Source organism: Eretmochelys imbricata, chromosome 9 (genome assembly GCF_965152235.1).
Source record: "Eretmochelys imbricata isolate rEreImb1 chromosome 9, rEreImb1.hap1, whole genome shotgun sequence".
Taxonomy (NCBI): domain Eukaryota; kingdom Metazoa; phylum Chordata; order Testudines; family Cheloniidae; genus Eretmochelys; species Eretmochelys imbricata.
Window position 1 is genome coordinate 557364 of NC_135580.1, and position 19472 is coordinate 576835.

At 39.8% G+C, this 19472-nt stretch overlaps 1 protein-coding gene across 17 annotated transcripts in view; it reads right to left on the reverse strand.

The window, feature by feature from the left end:
- The window catches only part of DLG1 (discs large MAGUK scaffold protein 1), a 451639-nt gene that overhangs the window by 382579 nt on the left and 49588 nt on the right, over nucleotides 1-19472 (reverse strand). The window lies entirely within an intron of this gene.

Sequence of the window (19472 nt, forward strand, 5' to 3'; positions counted from 1 at the left end):
GAAAGGGGGGGGGGGGGGAAATCGCACTAATAACTATATTGGAACATTATGGAGAAAGATATTCACAATAATCCACAAAAAAACTCGCAAAGATATTAAATGATCACTCTATTCCCCGTTTAGCTACATTCTCACTATTTCGTGGAATTTTTCTACATGTACATCCAAGCCCAAGGACAAGCCAGAAGTGTACTAAAGAGCCCAGTCAATTTTAATAATTTAAAAACCTCTGCTCCTTCTTCAGCAGGTCAGAATCACAGTATGCCATTTGTAGTCAGGGGATAGCAGGGCTGGCAGAGCAAATTCAATGCACATCACTCCAAAACAAAAAATGGAAGACAATCTGTTAGTCATGGATCACTGACTGTACACCAACAGTGCAAGGAAGTCTCTGTCCCATAAATAAACCCTTTTCCAACCAAGGACACAAAGCAACAAGCAATCTTACTTCCATACCCCTAATGAAGTAACTCTTGGTAAAAAGAAAAAAAGTCATATTATATATAAATGACCATTTCATGATAACAAATAGGGTGAAAACAAAGCCAAATGTGGTTCTGAATGTTGCAGAAACAGCTCTCCAAGATGCAGAGAGCATAAGCTCTACTGTGCTATGGGCACAGCAGAATCAATAAAAAGGAAGATATGGTGTACACAACTACAAAGGATTCTATCAGTAAGATATAATGAACAGAAAGCTTCAGTAACTTCAGGCAATTACATCTACATGGTTGATGAAGGCTACATACAGACTCCAAATAACTTAGCCATACATCTGCAGCTGTAAACAGAACCTTATATTTCTGTATAATATTACTAATCCTTATAAAACAAAAATAGAGACAGTTCAGAACTTTTAAGGAAGTATCTTTCAGTGCACACATAAAAATTCAATATAATTGATCTTACACCACTAATATAACCCCATTCAATTTAATGAAGCAGTGTGAAACTTTACAGGGCCAAATCATGGGATTGAGGTTGATGTTGCAGCTGCTACTTTTTTTCAGTCAAAAATGTGTTGTATTGGTTGAGGCTTTTTGTACACACCATGCAATGAATGTTATTTGCACTCATTTCAGACACTGTAAAGGCAGTGCTGTCATCAATTATCTGGTTGTGTGCAGAGAAGAGAGATATTCAATGCACTCTAAAACCTAGACAAAACATGAGGAGCCTGCACTGGAGCACTAAAGCTGAATAACCTTTTTTTAATTAAAACTAAACTATCACCATATCTTAAAATAGGATTTTTATTATTTTTAAAACAGTAAAATCCTAAAAAGACTAGACTGAGAAAAACATTTAAATACCATTAAGACATTAGTTCCTCAAGTTTTAAAGCTTTTTCAGTGTCAGTGAAACCATTTGAGAAATGTCTAGTTTGCAAAGTTTCAACCACATTTTACAAGAGCGCTAGCTCCCTTCAGAATGGAACTATTACAATTTATACAAAATGTTATACTTCTTGACATCATATGGAACATTCAGACAATGTTTTATAGATATATTTATAATTTGCATACTAATGTACTAGCACTGTGGAAAGGAAGGCACAGGGCACTCTACAAGCAACTCAATCTACATCAGGTTTCAGAGTAGCAGCCGTGTTAGTCTGTATCCGCAAAAAGAAAAGGAGTACTTGTGGCACCTTAGAGACGAACAAATTTATTTGAGCATAAGCTTTCGTGAGCATCAGTTTCAACTAGACAAGAGGCATTATTTCAAGGTCCAAATTTTAAGTGTCTTATTTATTTTTAATATAGAGTAGGTATCTGGTGGGTCAGTATTGAAAGATCTTACAGCATTTTAAGGAGCACAGTGTCCACAGAATTCTTAAGATTCTTAAAATAGCCATGGGACATGTAGTAATAAACTGAATTCTTGAGTGTTCTTTACTACCATAAGCCACAAGAACAAACTGGCATTCACGGTAAACATACCAGATGACCATAGAGATAGTCTAATAGAACTACCTATCTCCCTGCAGAGGTCTTTTCCATGTTTCATTTTAACATACAAAGTCAACATACAAAGTTAGTTTTCAGGAAAAAGCAGCAAAAGAGGTCAAAAGAAACACACTTTAAAGCTTTCAAAAAAAAAAAACCACCTGCATATGTTTAATCAAAAAGATACCAAAACTGACAACTGTTCTGCTTATGACTGCATACATAAAATAAACTGCTTTTATTCTACGTTTATTTAACAGTAATTTGCATCCTACCTTAATAGGCAACAAAAATGACTCCCACTGCCCAATTAAAAACACGAACATCTAGGTGTTTAATTAGTGAGCAGGATTTATTTATTACAAACATTCTTAAGACAGGCAGAAGTAAATGGCTTCATTTTACTTGGTTCTCTCTTTCAGGCACCCCAAAACTCCATCATTAAGTTTTCTTCATAATTTTGGGAAATATTCATTGATGATTATTAGCTTGAAAAGAAATGGTTGTCTTTAGCCTTCTAGGCCAACTAATTTTTCTATATTTAAATTAGGAAGTCATGTAGATTTACATTTAAAGAAGAAAGGGGGGGGAACTGTCAGTGGAAACAAGAAAATAAATGTTATTTTTAGTTACATAAAAATAGTATATAAAAGTCTCTTAATAAAGAAAACTATTCCTTTTTTATCCTAATTTCAATTACTTCAACTAGATTCTAAGTATGGTTGTTTGTAATGACCAGACCTAGATGTGCCAACACTGTAGAAAAGTATTATATATTTACATTTAAGATTAGATTTCTTCTAAAGGATGCAATATTGTTCTTCCATACCACCAATTACTCTTATACTTTGCAATTATTATTTTTATTTGTATAGCATTTCATACACTTTAAAAAGGAAACAAACATCTTGTTTTAGATCCTTTTCTAGCACAACCTCACTTGGACTACCATGATGGATCTTATACAATTTAAAGCAGGTCACATGCAAGTATCAGTTCTTTGGCTACAATTTAAATAGCATTTACCAGCATTATGAAAAGCATATGACGTTCTATAATTCATAGATTTTAAGGCCACTGGAAGGGACCGTTGTAATCAACTAGTTTGACCACCTGTAAAACACAGGACACAGAACTTCCACAAACTAAATTCATTTGAACTAGAGCATATCTTTTTTTTTTTTTTGAGAAATCCAATCATTATTTTACATTTGCCAGTGATGAGGAATCCATCATGACTGCTGGTAAATTATTCCAATGGCTAATTACCCTCACTGTTAAAAATGCATGCCTTATTTCCATTCTGAATTTCTCTAGCTTCAACTTCCATCCACTGAATCTTGTTATACCTTTGTCTGGTAGATTAAAGAGCCCATTATTAAATATCGGTTCTCCATGTAAGTACTTACAGACTGTGAACAAGTCACTCCTTAACCTTCTCTTTATTAAGACGATAAGACTGAGCTCCTTGAGTTTATCACTATAACGGAAAATTTCTTACCAATAATTTCCTTTCTGGTAAAGGCATCTTCCACAAGTCTAGACTTCTGGGCTGATCCCCCCTCTCTGCAGCTTCCCAGAGACAAATCACTGTTTTGGCTCCACATACTCTGACCACGCCCCCTCTGCTCCTACTTGCCACTACATGAGTTATTCCCAAGCTATAAAACTTGCATAACATCATTAACAAAAAAATATTCCAGACAGAATAATTATGTACATTAGACCACAGACAAATGGTCCTACGCTAATGGCTGCACTTAATATTTTATCCTTGGCTCATGAGCCATCTAGCATGTGTAGAAGTGTGGGAGATGCCGCTAGCAGAAAGGAAATTATTGGTAAGAAAGTTTGTTCTGAAACCCAGCATCTTCCACAGTTCTGAAGGTCTGGGAAGTAATCAGACGTAGGGAGGGATATGAAAACAGGAGTTCAGTATATGAAAAGTACCCCCCCATTTTAAAAAAGCAGAGAGTGGTCTGGGTGCAGGGGTGGGGGGTCTGGATGCAGAGGCTCAGGAGGGGTCCGGAGGCAGAGAGTTGGTAGGACGTCCAGCTCGGTGGGAGGCTCCAGGTGCACGGGGTGAGGCTTGGCAGAGTGGGGGTTCAGGTGCAGGGGGCTCAGCAGGGGTCTGGGTATGGGGGTGTTCAGATGCACAGGGGTTGGATGGACGGAGGAGCAGCTCCCTGTACAGTGACTGCTCTGCCCGTGGCTGAGGAGCTAGAGGGAAGAGTGTGTGTGTAGTCAGGGGAGGTTTCTGGGGGTAGGTCTGACATAGCCCTAGCCTCTCCTTAAAAGGGAAGAGGAAGTGCCGTTCCCTTACCCCCACCCCATCCCAACTTGGACTAGCAGCTAAGCCCAGCACAGGGTAGGAGCAACTGGACGGAGCTCCCCCAACCTCATCCCCTGCATGATTTATCTCTCCGCTGGCTGCTCCGGGCACCTGAAACGATGTGCCCGCACTGCTGGGGAGGGGCGTGACTGCTCTTGCAGCTTCCCATTGCTTCCCCATCAGATTTCTGTGGGGAAGCAAAGAAACCTACAGGGGACATGAATTCTGCATGTGCACAGGGGCACAGAATTCCCCCGGGAGTAATAAGTCTTTAACTCACTGTAAATTAAAAAAAGAAAAGGAGTACTTGTGGCACCTTAGAGACTAACCAATTTATTTGAGCATGAGCTTTCGTGAGCTACAGCTCACTTCATCGGATGCATACCGTGGAAACTGCAGCAGACATTATATACACACAGAGATCATGAAACAATACCTCCTCCCACCCCACTGTCCTGCTGGTAATACCTTATCTAAAGTGATCATCAAGTTGGGCCATTTCCAGCACAAATCCAGGTTTTCTCACCCTCCGCCCCCCCCCCCCACACACACACAAACTCACTCTCCTGCTGGTAATAGCCCATCCAAAGTGACAACTCTCTTCACAATGTGTATGATAATCAAGGTGGGCCATTTCCTGCACAAATCCAGGTTCTCTCACCCCCTCACCCCCCTCCAAAAACCACACACACAAACTCACTCTCCTGCTGGTGATAGCTTATCCAAAGTGACCACTCCCCCTACAATGTGCATGATAATCAAGGTGGGCCATTCCCAGCACAAATCCAGGTTTTCTCACCCCCCCACCCCCATACACACACAAACTCACTCTCCTGCTGGTAATAGCTCATCCAAAGTGACCACTCTCCCTACAATGTGCATGGTAATCAAGGTGAGCCTTTGTCCTTACCCATAACTATTTTACATTTGGGGACAATGTATACCTTCAGATCAGCGGCACTGCTATGGGTACCCGCATGGCCCCACAGTATGCCAACATTTTTATGGCTGATTTAGAACAACGCTTCCTCAGCTCTCGTCCCCTAAAGCCCCTACTCTACTTGCGCTATATTGATGACATCTTCATCATCTGGACCCATGGAAAAGAAGCCCTTGAGGAATTCCACCATGATTTCAACAACTTCCATCCCACCATCAACCTCAGCCTGGTCCAGTCCACACAAGAAATCCACTTTCTGGACACTACAGTGCTAATAAACAATGGTCACATAAACACCACCCTATACCGGAAACCTACTGACCGCTATTCCTATCTACATGCCTCCAGCTTTCACCCTGACCACACCACACGATCCATCATCTACAGCCAAGCTCTGCAATACAACCGCATTTGCTCCAACCCCTCAGACAGAGACAAACACCTACAAGATCTCTGTCAAGCTTTCTTACAACTACAATACCCACCTGCGGAAGTAAAGAAACAGATTGATAGAGCCAGAAGAGTTCCCAGAAGTCACCTACTACAGGACAGGCCTAACAAAGAAAATAACAGAACGCCACTAGCCGTCACCTTCAGCCCCCAACTAAAACCCCTCCAACGCATTATTAAGGATCTACAACCTATCCTGAAGGATGACCCAACACTCTCACAAATCTTGGGAGACAGGCCAGTCCTTGCCTACAGACAGCCCCCCAGCCTGAAGCAAATACTCACCAACAACCACATACCACACAACAGAACCACTAATCCAGGAACCTATCCTTGCAACAAAGCCCGTTGCCAACTGTGCCCACATATCTATTCAGGGGACACCATCACAGGGCCTAATCACATCAGCCACACTATCAGAGGCTCATTCACCTGCACATCCACCAATGGGATATATGCCATCATGTGCCAGCAATGCCCTGCCAAACCTCGGGACAAATTAAGCCCTGAATGAGGGGCTGGGGGAGGCAGCAGGGTCCTAGAGCCTGAAGCCCCACCGTCAGAGCCTAGGGCCTGCCACTGTGCAACCAGAGCCGGGACTGGAGCCCAAAGCCCTACTGCCAGAATCTACCAACCCATCGCCCCTGGGCTGATGCACAAAGCCTGAGCCCCACAGCCCCTGGGCAGGTGGGGAACTCACCGCCTGCCTGCTCCTCCAGCGTTGTGCTCCAGGTGTCTCTAGAGGGAGGCAAGGCCCAACCCCTGCTGGCGGCCCCAGCAACCAACACCAAGGTGGTGCATCCAGGAGCAACAGGGAAAGGGAGGGCTGTTACTCCCCACACACATACACAGCCCAGGAGGCTGTGGCTGCAAGAAACACCCCTGGTGGTTGCATGCAGCCCTGGTGGCCACATTTGAGAAACGCTGTCTAGGATATATTAATAGGAGAGTTATATGTAAGGCATGAGAGGTAGTTGTTCCACTCCACTTGGCACTGGTGAGGCTTTAGCTAGAATACTGTACCCATTTTGGGCACCACACTTTTAGAAAGATGTGAACGAATTATATAGAATCCAGAGGACAGCAACAAACATGATAGGTTTAGAAAACAATACCTATGAGAAAAGGTTGAAAGAACTGGGCATGTTTAGCCCAGACAAGAGAAGGCTGAAGGAGGACATAATAGCACTCTTCAAATATGTAAAAAGTTGTTATAAAGAGGACAATGATCAATTGCTTTACATGTCCACTGAGGGTAGGACAAGAATTAATTGGCTTAGTTTGCAGCAAGTGAAATTTAGGGTGGATATTAGTAATAACTTTCTAACTGTCTAAGGACAGTTAATCACTGGAACAAGTTACCAAGCAAAGTCGGAGAATCCCTATTACTGGAGATTTTTGAGAAGAGTCAAGACACACACCTGTCGGGGATGATCTAAATCCTGCCTCATAACCACGGGTATGGACTAAATGATCTCCTCAGGTCCCTTCCAGCCCTACATTTTTATGATTCCATGAACAATTAATTAATGCTTGTAATATTCACAGCTTCAAAAAAGGCTTATTTTGGTTGGATCTAGATCTGTGGATCCTTCAGGAAACAATTTTATAAACAAGCAGTAAGGTAGCCTCTAGCATTCTCCTGTATGTCAAAATATGACACAGTATTATTTAGAAACAGACCGAACCTGAGGCTACATAGCATTCCTTAGGTTTCGGTGGCGATCACCTTTACTGGAGAACAGCAGCGAATTACGTAATAGATTTCAAACTCTAGAATAATTTTTTTCAGTCATCCTTCTACCACATTCAGATTTATCTCAAACAGACCATCTACAACCTTCTGAAATAATCAATCATCTTTCATTCTGCCTTTCAGTGAATATCAGTACGTGACATGCCACTGACATAATTTTACCTTGGGTGAAAAATTACAAAGATACTTGACAAGCCTAGCAAGAGAAACTGGTCAACTGATTTTTAGAATAATACTTAAGTTTTTGGTATCCATGAAAAATCGTTTTCTCAACAGTAATGTCCACAAAATGTAAAGCTACTTTATACTGTAGCAGATGCAATACAAGGAGGTTCTGCCTCAGGTACCTTCTTGTCACAGGGCAGCAGCATATTCAGCTAAGCCAACAAACTCAAACAAATTAGCTCAAGCATAATTTTTACTAGTTTTCAATATAAAGTAGGGTTGTCAAAACAAATTAACTAGATTTTAAAAAATAGTCGCGATTAATGACCGTTTTAATTGCACTGTTAAACAATAAGAGAATACCAATTTAAATTTGTAAATATTTTTGCATGTTTTTCTACATTTTCAAATATACTGTTTACAACTACAACACAGAATAAAGTGTACAGTTCTCACTTTATATTATTTTTTATTACAAATATTTGTGTTGTAAAAACTAAACAAAATAATATTTTTCAATTCACCTCATACGCAAGGACAGTAATGCAATCTCTTTATCATGAAAGCATCTTACAAATGTAGAATTATTTCTTTTTTTTACATAACTGCACTCAAAAACAAAACAATGCAAAAGTTTAGAGCCTACAAGTCGAAGCATGAAAGGGCATAAGAATGTTTAGAATATATGGCATATATTCCTTATAGAATATATGGCATATATACCTCCTTGCAAGACGAGCTATAACAGTGCCATGCGAATACCTGTTCTCACTTTCAAGTGACGTAAATAAGAAGCAGGAAGCATTCTCTCCCATAAATGTTAACAAACTTGTTTGTCTTAGCAATTGTCTGAACAAGAAATAGGATTGATTGGGTCATGAATTATTGATTACTACATGTAATGGGTCTTCAGCCAATAAAAAAAATTTTAAAAGTGTTTCCAATACACTACAATGCATTTATGAACGGTGTGGTTCCCCTGAGTTCATTATTATTATAACATAAAGTGTTAGGATAAAAACAAATGACAATACCTTAGACTGTTCATCAGTGAATTTTTCCAAATATATCACCACCTATTTTATGGTAGCACAGAAGGCAAAAATCTGAATTACAATAGATACATAAAATGTTATTTTTGAACTATGCTTTGTATTTAAACATTTCAAGTGCTGTGCAATCATGAAAGCTCTTACTACAATTAATATAACAAAACACATATAAAATTATTAAAATATAATACATGTATAGTGAAATACTGCAGAGGCAACATAAGCCATAATTTTAAGAAGTGAATATTAATGACATTGTTTCAGTGACATGACTTCCCTAACATGGAGATTAAGTTCACTGTACCAGGGAAGTCATAAGGTACTGTTATGGTCACCTAGTCTACCTATTTAACATTAGGAAAAAGCTGGATATAGTTCGATGATGATGATGAAGTCATATTATATGACTAGGATGAAGTTCTTTCCATTCCAACAGTAACAATGGCTGTTAAACAGCAGCTACTGAGGTCAGACATTTTAAAATCAGCAGATAAGGGAAACTTGCATCTGAGAGTTTTAAAAGAGCTGGCCAAGCAGCAACCTGAACCACTAAGGTTGATTTTCAGTAAGTCTTCGAACACAGGGGAAGTTCCAGAGGACAAGAAGAAAGCTAAAGTTATGCCAATATATTAAAAGGGTAAACATAGGCCTCTCATCCTGACATCAGTCCCAGTCAAAATAATAGAATGGCTGATATAGGACTTGATTAATAAAGAATAAAAGAATAATATAATTCATATCAATCACATGCACGTATGGAAAATAGATCCTGTCAAACTAACTTGATATCTCTTTTCGACGGGTTTACAAGTTTGATTTATAGCGTAACAGAGTTGACATAATAGACTTAAGACATTTGAATTGGTCCTCGCAATATTTTGATTAAAAAACAAGAAGGATACAAAATCAACATGGCGCATATTAAATGGCTAAAAACAGGCTGACAGGTCTCAAAATGTAACTGTAAATGGGGAATCATCATTGAATGTGCATGCTTTTAGTAGGGTCCCGCAAGGATAAGTCCTTGGCTCTACACTAAACATTTTCATCAATGACTTGGAACAAAACAAAATCACCACTGAAAGTTTGCAAATGACACAAAAATTGGGGAAGTAGTAAATAATGAAGAGGACAGATCACTGATACAGAGCTATCTGGATCGCTTGGTAAGCTGGGTGCAGGCAAACAACATGCGTTTCAATACAACTCTTCTTCTTCTAGACTTAGACCATCAGTTCTCATATGTGTTTTAATACAATCAAAAGTAAATCTATTCATGTAGGAACAAAGAATGTAGACCATATTTACAGGATGGAAGACTCTAGTTTGGGAAGCAGTGAATCTGAACAAGACTTGGGGATCATGGTGAATAATCAGCTAAACATGAGCTTCCTGTGAGATGCTGTGGCCAAAAATGCTAACACAATCCTTGGATGCATAAACAAGGAAATCTTAAGTATGAGTAAGGAAGTCATTTTACCTCTGTAGTTGGTACTGGTGTGACACCTATTGGAATACCGTATCCAGTTCTGGCATCCACGGTTCAAGAAGGATGTTGATAAATTGGAGAGGGTTCAGAGAAGAACCATAGGAATGATTGAACAATTAGAAAACATGCTTTATAGTGAAAGACTCTAAAGTTGCAATCTATTGAGCTTAACAAAAAGGAGTTTAAGGGGTGACTTGCTCACAATTTGTAACTATTTACATGGGGAACAAATATTTGATAATAGAGAGCTCTTGAGTCTAGAAGACAAAGCTATCATAAGAGTCAATGACTAGCAATAAGGCACATGTTTAGGATAAACAGGCATAAGAGATAATATATCCTAACAATTACAATAATTTACCAAAGGTTGTGGTGAATTCTCCATCACTGGCAATTTTAAATCAAGACTGGATATTTTTCTAAAAAATATGTTCTAGTTCAAACAGGAATTAATTCAGGAAATTCCTATTGCCTTGTTATACAGAATGTCTGACAAGATGATCACAATATCTGGCCTTATAATTTATTAATTGTATACAATATGGGTTTTACCTGTCTTTATGACTCTTCATCCCCTCATTCTTTCAGAGACCAGGCAACTATACAATTTTCCCCAAAAAGCTACAGATTTCAGACCTTCTATGAGCCTATGGGGAAATACCCTATGATTAGCTTCCATTCTTCCCTACCCACTTCTCTCCAAGGAAGGCAGCAAATCAGAATTGTTCCACGTGCTGAAGAACACACACCCTAGTTCCTCAGCAGAGCTATTATATCATGTTCCTACCAGAGACCCTCCTCATGGTCTGGAATTGCTTAGAGCAGTGTTTCCCAGACTTGGGACGCCGCTTGTTCAGGGAAAGCCCCTGGCATGTTTACCTGCCATGTCCGCAGGTTCGGCCAATCACGGCTCCCACTGGCCGTGGTTCGCTGTGCCCAGCCAATGGGGGCTGAGGGAAGTGGCGTGGGCTGAGGGACATATTGGCCACCACTTCCCGCAGCCCCCATTGATTTAGACAAAGAATCAGGGAAAGGACCACTTGGAGTTCCTGTTCCCCCAAAATATTCCTCCAAGCCCTTATACCCCCTTTCCTGGGGAGGTTTGAGAATAATATCCTAACCAATTGGTTACAAAGTGATCACAGACCCAAACCCCTGGGTCTTAGGACAGTAGAGAAATCAGTCAGGTTCTTAAAAGAAGGATTTTATTTAAAAAAAATAAATAAAAATCGTCTCTGTAAAATCAGGATGGAAAATAACTTTACAGGGTAACAAAAGATTCAAAGGTTTCAGAGTAGCAGCCGTGTTACCCTGTATTCGTAAAAAAAAAAAGGAGTACTTGTGGCACCTTAGAGACTAACAAAGATTCAAAAAACACATTAGAACTTCCTCTAGGCTTAGTTTCAAAATTACAAAAAACAGGACTAAACCTCCCTCCAGCAAAGGAAAAATTCACAAGCAGAACAAAAGATAATCTAACACGCCTTGCCTGGCTTTTACTTACAATTTTTAATAGGAGAGACTTTTAGGATGGTTTAGAGGAGAAGGAGTTTTCTGACCTGATGCTTCTCTGCTTCCCAAGAGAACACACAAAACAAAACCTTCCTCCCCACCCCAAGATTTCAAAGTATTTTCTTTCCCCATTGGTCCTTTTGGTCAGGTGCCAACCAGGTTATTTGAGTTTCTTAGCCTCTTACAGGTAATGAGCAATTCTAGGCTACCCTTAGCTGTATGGTTATGACAACCTCCATTTACTATTATAGTATGTTCCATGTAAACAGCAGTAATACCATCAGCAGAATCAATCCTCTTTTAACCATAGGTTGATTTGGGGGGTTTTTTAGCTCTTAAGATCATTTAGTTATTTACTATGCTTTCAAGGTATTGTAAATTATGAATAAAACACATTCACTCTTTAAATAAAGTTTATGTGGGAACAGAACTTACAGGATTTCTTCCAAGCAAAATGCTAGAGAATGATTATTTAATATTACTGCACCTGTCTTTCCCCAGTGGTGCCACCAGCATGGAATAGAGAACTAAAATTGTGTCTAGTCAGTTTCACATGGCTGATGCCAGAAATGTGCTAATGTGCAGCAACACAGGTGTTTGTAACCACTGTGTACATTAATTATCCACTACTACTTACTTTTGGGGCTCTCAAGCCGAAATAATTCACCCCAGGAAGGCAAGAAAGGCATGTGTTAACTGGTGAGAGGTGAAGGGAAACAGAAGGTATGTTGGAAGGGTATATGTGGCTGATGATGGCTGGGAAAATGGAGAAGCAAAAGAATCCAACAAAAAATAGCCACAAATACACTTTTGCAGTGTACGTATAAGGATACAGGAATTAAAGAAGTATACCATTTAAAAAGCGGTTTGAGAACAAAGAAGGCTGCATATATTTTGTTCTTTTTTTAAAAGGGTGAATACATTTTACAAGATTTAAAAAGATAGATTGATTATCCAAGTGCCCTAGAACTAGCAAAATGCTCAGTAGTTTAGCCACTTTGTCCATCCCAAAAAGACTCTCCTAGTTCAATGTACTGTAGTTTCATTGAATGATGAAATTGTCTCTTCCCTCCCCCGCCCCCCCATCCTCAAATTAGGTCATCAAAGGTTTCAAAACCTAGAACATATAGTAGAAATCATGCATTACTGTAGGAATCCTGTGAATATGTAGATTTGTGTTTCCCTCATTTTGTTTACTTAATGAGATATATGCTTAGTAAGCAGCAGAGGGCAGCATTTCTTCACCATTACTTCAGCTTACGATCCCCAACAGAGTATTTTGCTCATTAACAGTAACACTGTCATGGTCTTGATAACATCAAATGTGCAAAGAAGACCATGTCTTCAAGATGTCTTCAAGTCACCAGGGCCTGATTAAATGCATCCCAAAATACTCAAGGAGCTGACTGGAGATATCTGAGCCATTAGCAATTATCTTTGAAAAGTCATGGAGGACGGGAGAGATTCCAGAAGACTGGAAAAGGGCAAATATAGTGCCAATCTATTAAAAAAAGGGAAATAAGCAAAACCCTAGGAATTACAGACCAGTCAGCTTAACTTCTGTACCCGAAAAGATAATGACAGGTTTCAGAGTAGCAGCCATGTTAGTCTATATTCGCAAAAAGAAAAGGAGTACTTGTGGCACCTTAGAGACTAACCAATTTATTTGATGCATCCGATGAAGTGAGCTGTAGCTCGTGAAAGCTTATGCTCAAATAAATTGGTTAGTCTCTAAGGTGCCACAAGTACTCCTTTTCTCTTTGCGAAAAGATAATGGATCAAATAATTAAGCAACGTGCAAACATCTAGAAGATAATAAGGTGATAAGTAACAGTCAGCATGGATTTGTCAAGAACAAATCATGTCAAACCAACCTGACAGCTTTCTTTGCCAAGGTAACAAGCCTTGTTGATGGCGGGAAAGCGGTAGATGTGGTATATCTTGACTTCAGTAAAGCTTTTGATACTGTCTCGCATGACCATCTCATAAACAAATTATGAAAATGCAACCTACATGGAGCTACTAAAAGGTGATTGGTTTCAGAGTAACAGCCGTGTTAGTCTGTATTCGCAAAAAGAAAAGGAGTACTTGTGGCACCTTAGAGACTAACCAATTTATCTAAGCATGAGCTTTCGTGAGCTCATGCTCAAATAAATTGGTTAGTCTCTAAGGTGCCACAAGTACTCCTTTTCTTTTTTAAAAGGTGATTGCAACACTGGTTGGAAAACCGTTCCCAGAGAGTAGTTATCAGTGGTTCACAGTCATGCTGGGAGGGCCTAACAATTGGGGTCCCGCAGCTATCAGTTCTCGGTCCACTTTTGTTCAATATCTTCATCAATGATTTAGATAACGGCATAGAAAGTACACTTATAAAGTTCGCGGACTATACCAAGATGGGAGGGGGGTTGCAGGTGCTTTAGAGGATAGGATTAAAATTCAAAATTATCAGACCATTTCTTCAGTTTGTCCAGAAGTAAACAGGATGAAATTCAATAAGGACAAATGCAAAGTACTCCATTTAGGAAGGAACAATCAGTTGCACACATACAAAACGGGATATGACTGCCTAGGTAGGAGTACTGCAGAAGGGGATCTGAGGGACACAGTGAACCAAAAGCTACCTAAATATGAGTCAAAAGTGTAACACTGTTGTGAAAAATGCAACATCATTCTGGGGTGTATTAGCAAGAGTGTTGTAAGCAAGACACAACAAGTAATTCTTCCGCTCTACTCTGCGCTGACTAGACCTCAACTGGAGTATTGTGTCCAGTTCTGGACGCCACATTTCAGAAAAGATGTGGACAAATTGGAAAAAGTCCAAAGAAGAGCAACAAAACTGATTAAAGGTCTAGAAAACATGACCTATGAGGGAAGATTGAAAAAAACTGGAAACTTAGTCTGGAAACTTAGTCTGGAAAAGAAAAGACTGAGCGGAGGCATGGTAACAGTTTTCAAGTACATAAAAGGTTGTTACAAGGAGCGGGGAGAAGAATTGTTCTTCTTTACCTCTGAGGATAGGACAAGAAGCAGTGGGCTTAAATTGCAGCAAGGGAGGTTTAGGTTGGACTTTAGGAAAAACTTCCTAACTGTCAGGGTGGTTAAGCAATGGAATAAATTGCCTAGGGAGGTTTTGGAATCTCCATCATTGGAGATTTTTAACAGCAGGTTAGACAAACACCTGTCAGGGATGGTCCAGATAATATTTAGTCCTGCCATGAGTGCAGGGGACTGTACCAGATGACCTCTCAAGGTCCCTCCCAGTCCTATGATTCTATGTGCTTAATGTTTTCAAGTTTATCTTTACAACGATTAGGTCCCACTCATAGTACAAATGCACTTCATGTGCATGAGACAGTAATCTTTGAAAAGCAGAGTTCACAACTTGGACCACACCTGTGCTGTGGCATGTTCTCATGCCGCCACACATCCACTCAAGGGCATAACAGGGAAGGTGGCTGCAACCATCCCTCGGTTCTCTCACCTGTTCAGAATCCCAAGGTAAAAGGATTTCAAAAAGAAAAGATAATGGGCGGGGCATCCAATCCTCATGTAGGACATCATCTCAAAGTAAGCATTTTTAATTTGAGTATGTTTTCTGTATGGATCCCACTCTGGGTGACTGATATGCAGTTCCTCACTTGTAACCAGATTGAGGACACAGTTTTAACAAAAGTGAGGGGATTACTGCAAGTAGCTCGCTACTCCAAGTAGCCTCTAATTCTTTGTTAATAGAGCCCAAATTAATCATTCAGTTATTTTGCCTGGGGTCAACATTAGACTAGCCTGTTTACAGTCCCATGGTCATCCCTTTTACCCTTTTGGAGTATCGGATTTACACTGGCAGTCCTTCAATCCTTTGGAATTTCCCAAATTTTCCAAGCTTTGTTAAAGATTAACTTTAGTGACATAAAAATAATTCTCTCTTCTCATTATTCTATATCTGCAGTCCATGTATTTGTGTGACATTAGCCACCATACAATCTGGACTAACAAACAGCTGTGTCACCTTAGTACTCCAACCTGGAGTGCCATTTACACTACTTTGCTATGAGAGCTACCATTTCTGCTCTGCTCTCACACTGCCTCCGAGCATGTAAGTTACTCCCAGTTATGTTGTAGGAGTGCAATAGCCAGCCACTTTTGAATTGCACTGCAGACCAACACCAGCAAATTCCCAGTCCCAGACTTTCCACAGAAATATATGTCTTGTATTGTCCAGCTCTCTCCTGGAGAATACAAGCTCATATAAAGTCCGTCCTTTTATTAATAGAAACAGATATGCACAAATCCTGTTATTCCAAATGGAGTTTTCCAAACCCTTCAATCCAAACACAATGGTTTTGATAAAACAATAAAACCAGTTTATCAACTACAGAAGGATAGATTTTAAGTGACGACAAGTAAAAAGGCATAAATGTCTGAATTAGTTACAAGAAAATAAAAATAAAACATAACTAATGCCTAGATTAACAAGCTACGGGCTGGTCAACACTACAGGGGGAGATCAATCTAAGTTACGCAACTTCAGCTAAGCGAACAATGTAGCTGAAGTTGACATACTTAGATCTACTTACCATGGTGTCTTCACTGCGGTGTGTCGGGGGAGACGCTCTCCCGTCGATTCCCCTTGCGCTTCTCATTGAGGTGGAGTACAGGAGTTGATGCTAGAGTGATCGGCGGTTGATTTATTGTGTCTGTACTACACACAATAAATCGACCTGCGCTGGATCGATCACCGCCTGTTGGTTCGGCCGGTAGTGTAGACATGCCCTATGTGAACTCAAAGCAAAGATCTCTTTCATCGCATTTCAGTAGTCTTACTGTGTGAATTTCTTTCAGTCAGGATCCCTCCCCCAGTCCAATGCTGCTTCCTTTGTTCTTCAAGTGTCGTGGGTAGAGAGAAAGGGAAAGAATAATTTGGGACATCTAGTCTCCCTTCTTATAGTTATTTCTCTTCTTTGAGAAACATCTCTAGCTGAGGTTCAGGTGAGAGAAAGTCTCTATAGATTGAAATCTTTGTCAAGATGTAGATTTTTCACCCTCACCCTCTTTCCTACCAAAGAATGGCCACTTAACCAGGTGATTTTGTTAACACCTGGCTGGGGTGTCAAGTAGCCTTTTTGTATCTCGGAAACTGGTTTGAGACTGCTCTCCCTAGACCATATTTTAGTAATTCAGGAGATTCTTATAACTTTACATACAATCTTGCCAAACATTTTACCAGGACAATAATGGTCAACAAATTATGAGCTTTCAAATGATACCTCACAAGGCATACTTTGTACAAAATGTATCATAGTCCCGTAAAAGGGGTGAACATAAGGATACAAACTGTCACTATTTCCTATTTCCCAAATCTGTACATTAATGATAACGTTTGTTTTACAGCTGTCAAAAAGGAATAACTTCTTATCAAAGCATTCATAAATCAAGGATTGCATCCAAATCACTTGGATGGCTTTCCAGTAATAGCTGTACCTGAGCAGACATAAGAACGGCTATACAGAGTCAGACCAACTGTCCACCTGGCCCAGTATCCTGTCTTCCGACAGCGGCCAATTCCAGGTACTTCAGAGAGAATGAACAGAACAGTTAATCATCAAGTGGTCCATCCTCTGTCTCCCATTCCCAGCTTCTGGCAAACAGAGGCCAGAGACACTCTAGAGCATAGTTTTGCATACAGCTTTGAAGCTATTTGGAAATTCAGTGCCAAACTAAAATATGGTTCTCTGAAGTATCTTAATCTATCTACAGTAACAAAAGTAGAACTGGAAAAAACCTGCCCTTTCTGTTCCCCGTGCAAGATGAGAAGTCTCTGAATCGGATGTCATATATTCTTTTTAGATATCTCTTACATACCTGTTTGACATGCAGGTCACGTTTTTCTCTTAATGGCAGCAGGGATAAGAGCGAGGGCAGAAAGGGTAAAATCAACTACTCAGTGAAGTGAAAGGAAAAAAGAGATACCTTTGACCTATAATGAAGTACTGTTCCAAGCAGAATCTGGAATAGCAAGGAATTAACCTGGGTTAGGTAGAAGGAGCTTTCCACTGCTGGGATCTTTAAACCAAGGAATCTGTTCGTTTTGCTTCTGTGCGCACCCACCACAGCTGACACTGCTTTCTGCTGTATAGAGGTATGGGACCTCTAGAACAGTCTGACCTTCACATACACAACCCTAATCTGTCATGAGAGAACAAAGGGGGCTCCTGTAATACCACAAGTATTCTAATTTTTTCTTTTTGACTTCTGCTCTTTCAAGAGAGTTTCAAATGAGCGCCTGAGAAGCTTTTATGTACTTCCAGAAACGTGTCAGTCAACAGGCTACGGAACAATTCAGCCGAAGGCAAACAAGATTCTTAAAGAGAAGGAGATAGTTACTTAAAACCTGAGGAGATCTGCCTATATTTGCCAACAGGGAGAAATTATACACAAACGTGGTTATTTTGCCTAACCTGAAGATAAAATCCCCATACTTTTCTAGGGAAAAAAAACCATTGGGAAAAGCCATTTAAGTTTTATTAAACACATTCACTTGGTATGCATATTTATTCCTCACACTTAAAGATACACATTGTCCAAGATAAAAAGTTACAGTACTGCTAAGTAAAACAAGAACACAATAAATCAATTCCCCAGAAAACAAACTAATTAGCTACCACTTTCTGTACCTTCCCCTTGACACAGGCCTGCTTTTTGCAGCTTGTTTGGTTTTTCATCTCCTACTCAGTTACAATCTTTGGACCAAGCCAATCAAAATGTACTACAGACATGTCACTGAGCTGGCTGGAGAGGAATAAAGATCTTTTAAAAATCACAATTCTGAATTCAACTTTCTTGTCTTCTATGAATTTGCTTCCACAATTTTCCACCATTTTGAAGCCAGAAACCAAAACACAAACTCCTTTGCAAAGAGAGGGGGTAAAAAAAAACTCTTCAATTTTAAAAACTAGAAGAAAAACAACTAACCTTTGGTTTGGGAGATTCCCAAACATGAGCCGTCTTTTGTAGGTGACAAATCTGAGGAATTGTTACAGATTGAAGTGTCACTAGAGGAGGTTTTGGAATTAATTGAGAAACTTAACAGTAACAAGTCACTGGGACCTGATGGCTTTCACCCAGGAGTTCTGAAAGAACTCAGATGTGAAATTGCGGAACTATTAACTGTGGTTTGTAACCTGTCCTGTAAATCAGCCACTGTACCCAGTGACTGGAAGAAAGCTAACGTAACACCAATATTTAAGAAGGGCTCTAAAGGTGATCCTGGCAATTACAGACTGGTAAGTCTAATGTCAGTATTGGGCAAATTAGTCGAAACAATAGTAAAGAATAAAATTGTCAGACACATAGAACAACATAAATTGTTGCGCAAAAGTCAACATGGTTTCTGTAAAGGGAGATCATGTCTTACTAATCTATTAGAGGACGTCAACAAACATGTGGACAAGGGAGATCCAGTGGACGTAGTATACTTAGATTTCCAGAAAGCCTTTGACAAGATCCCTCACCAAAGGCTCTTAAGTAAATTAAGTTGTCATGGGATAAGAGGGAAGATCCTTTCATAGATTGAGAACTGGTTAAAAGACAGGGAACAAAGGGTAGGAATAAATGGTACATTTTCACAGTGGAGAGAAGTAACTAGTGGTGTTCCCCAAGGGCCTGTCCTAGGACCAATCCTATTCAACTTATTCATAAATGATCTGGAGAAAGGGGTAAGCAGCGAGGTGGCAAAGTTTGCAGATGATACTAAACTGCTCAAGATAGTTAAGACCAAAGCAGACTGTGAAAAACTTCAAAAAGATCTCACAAAACTAAGTGATTGGGCAA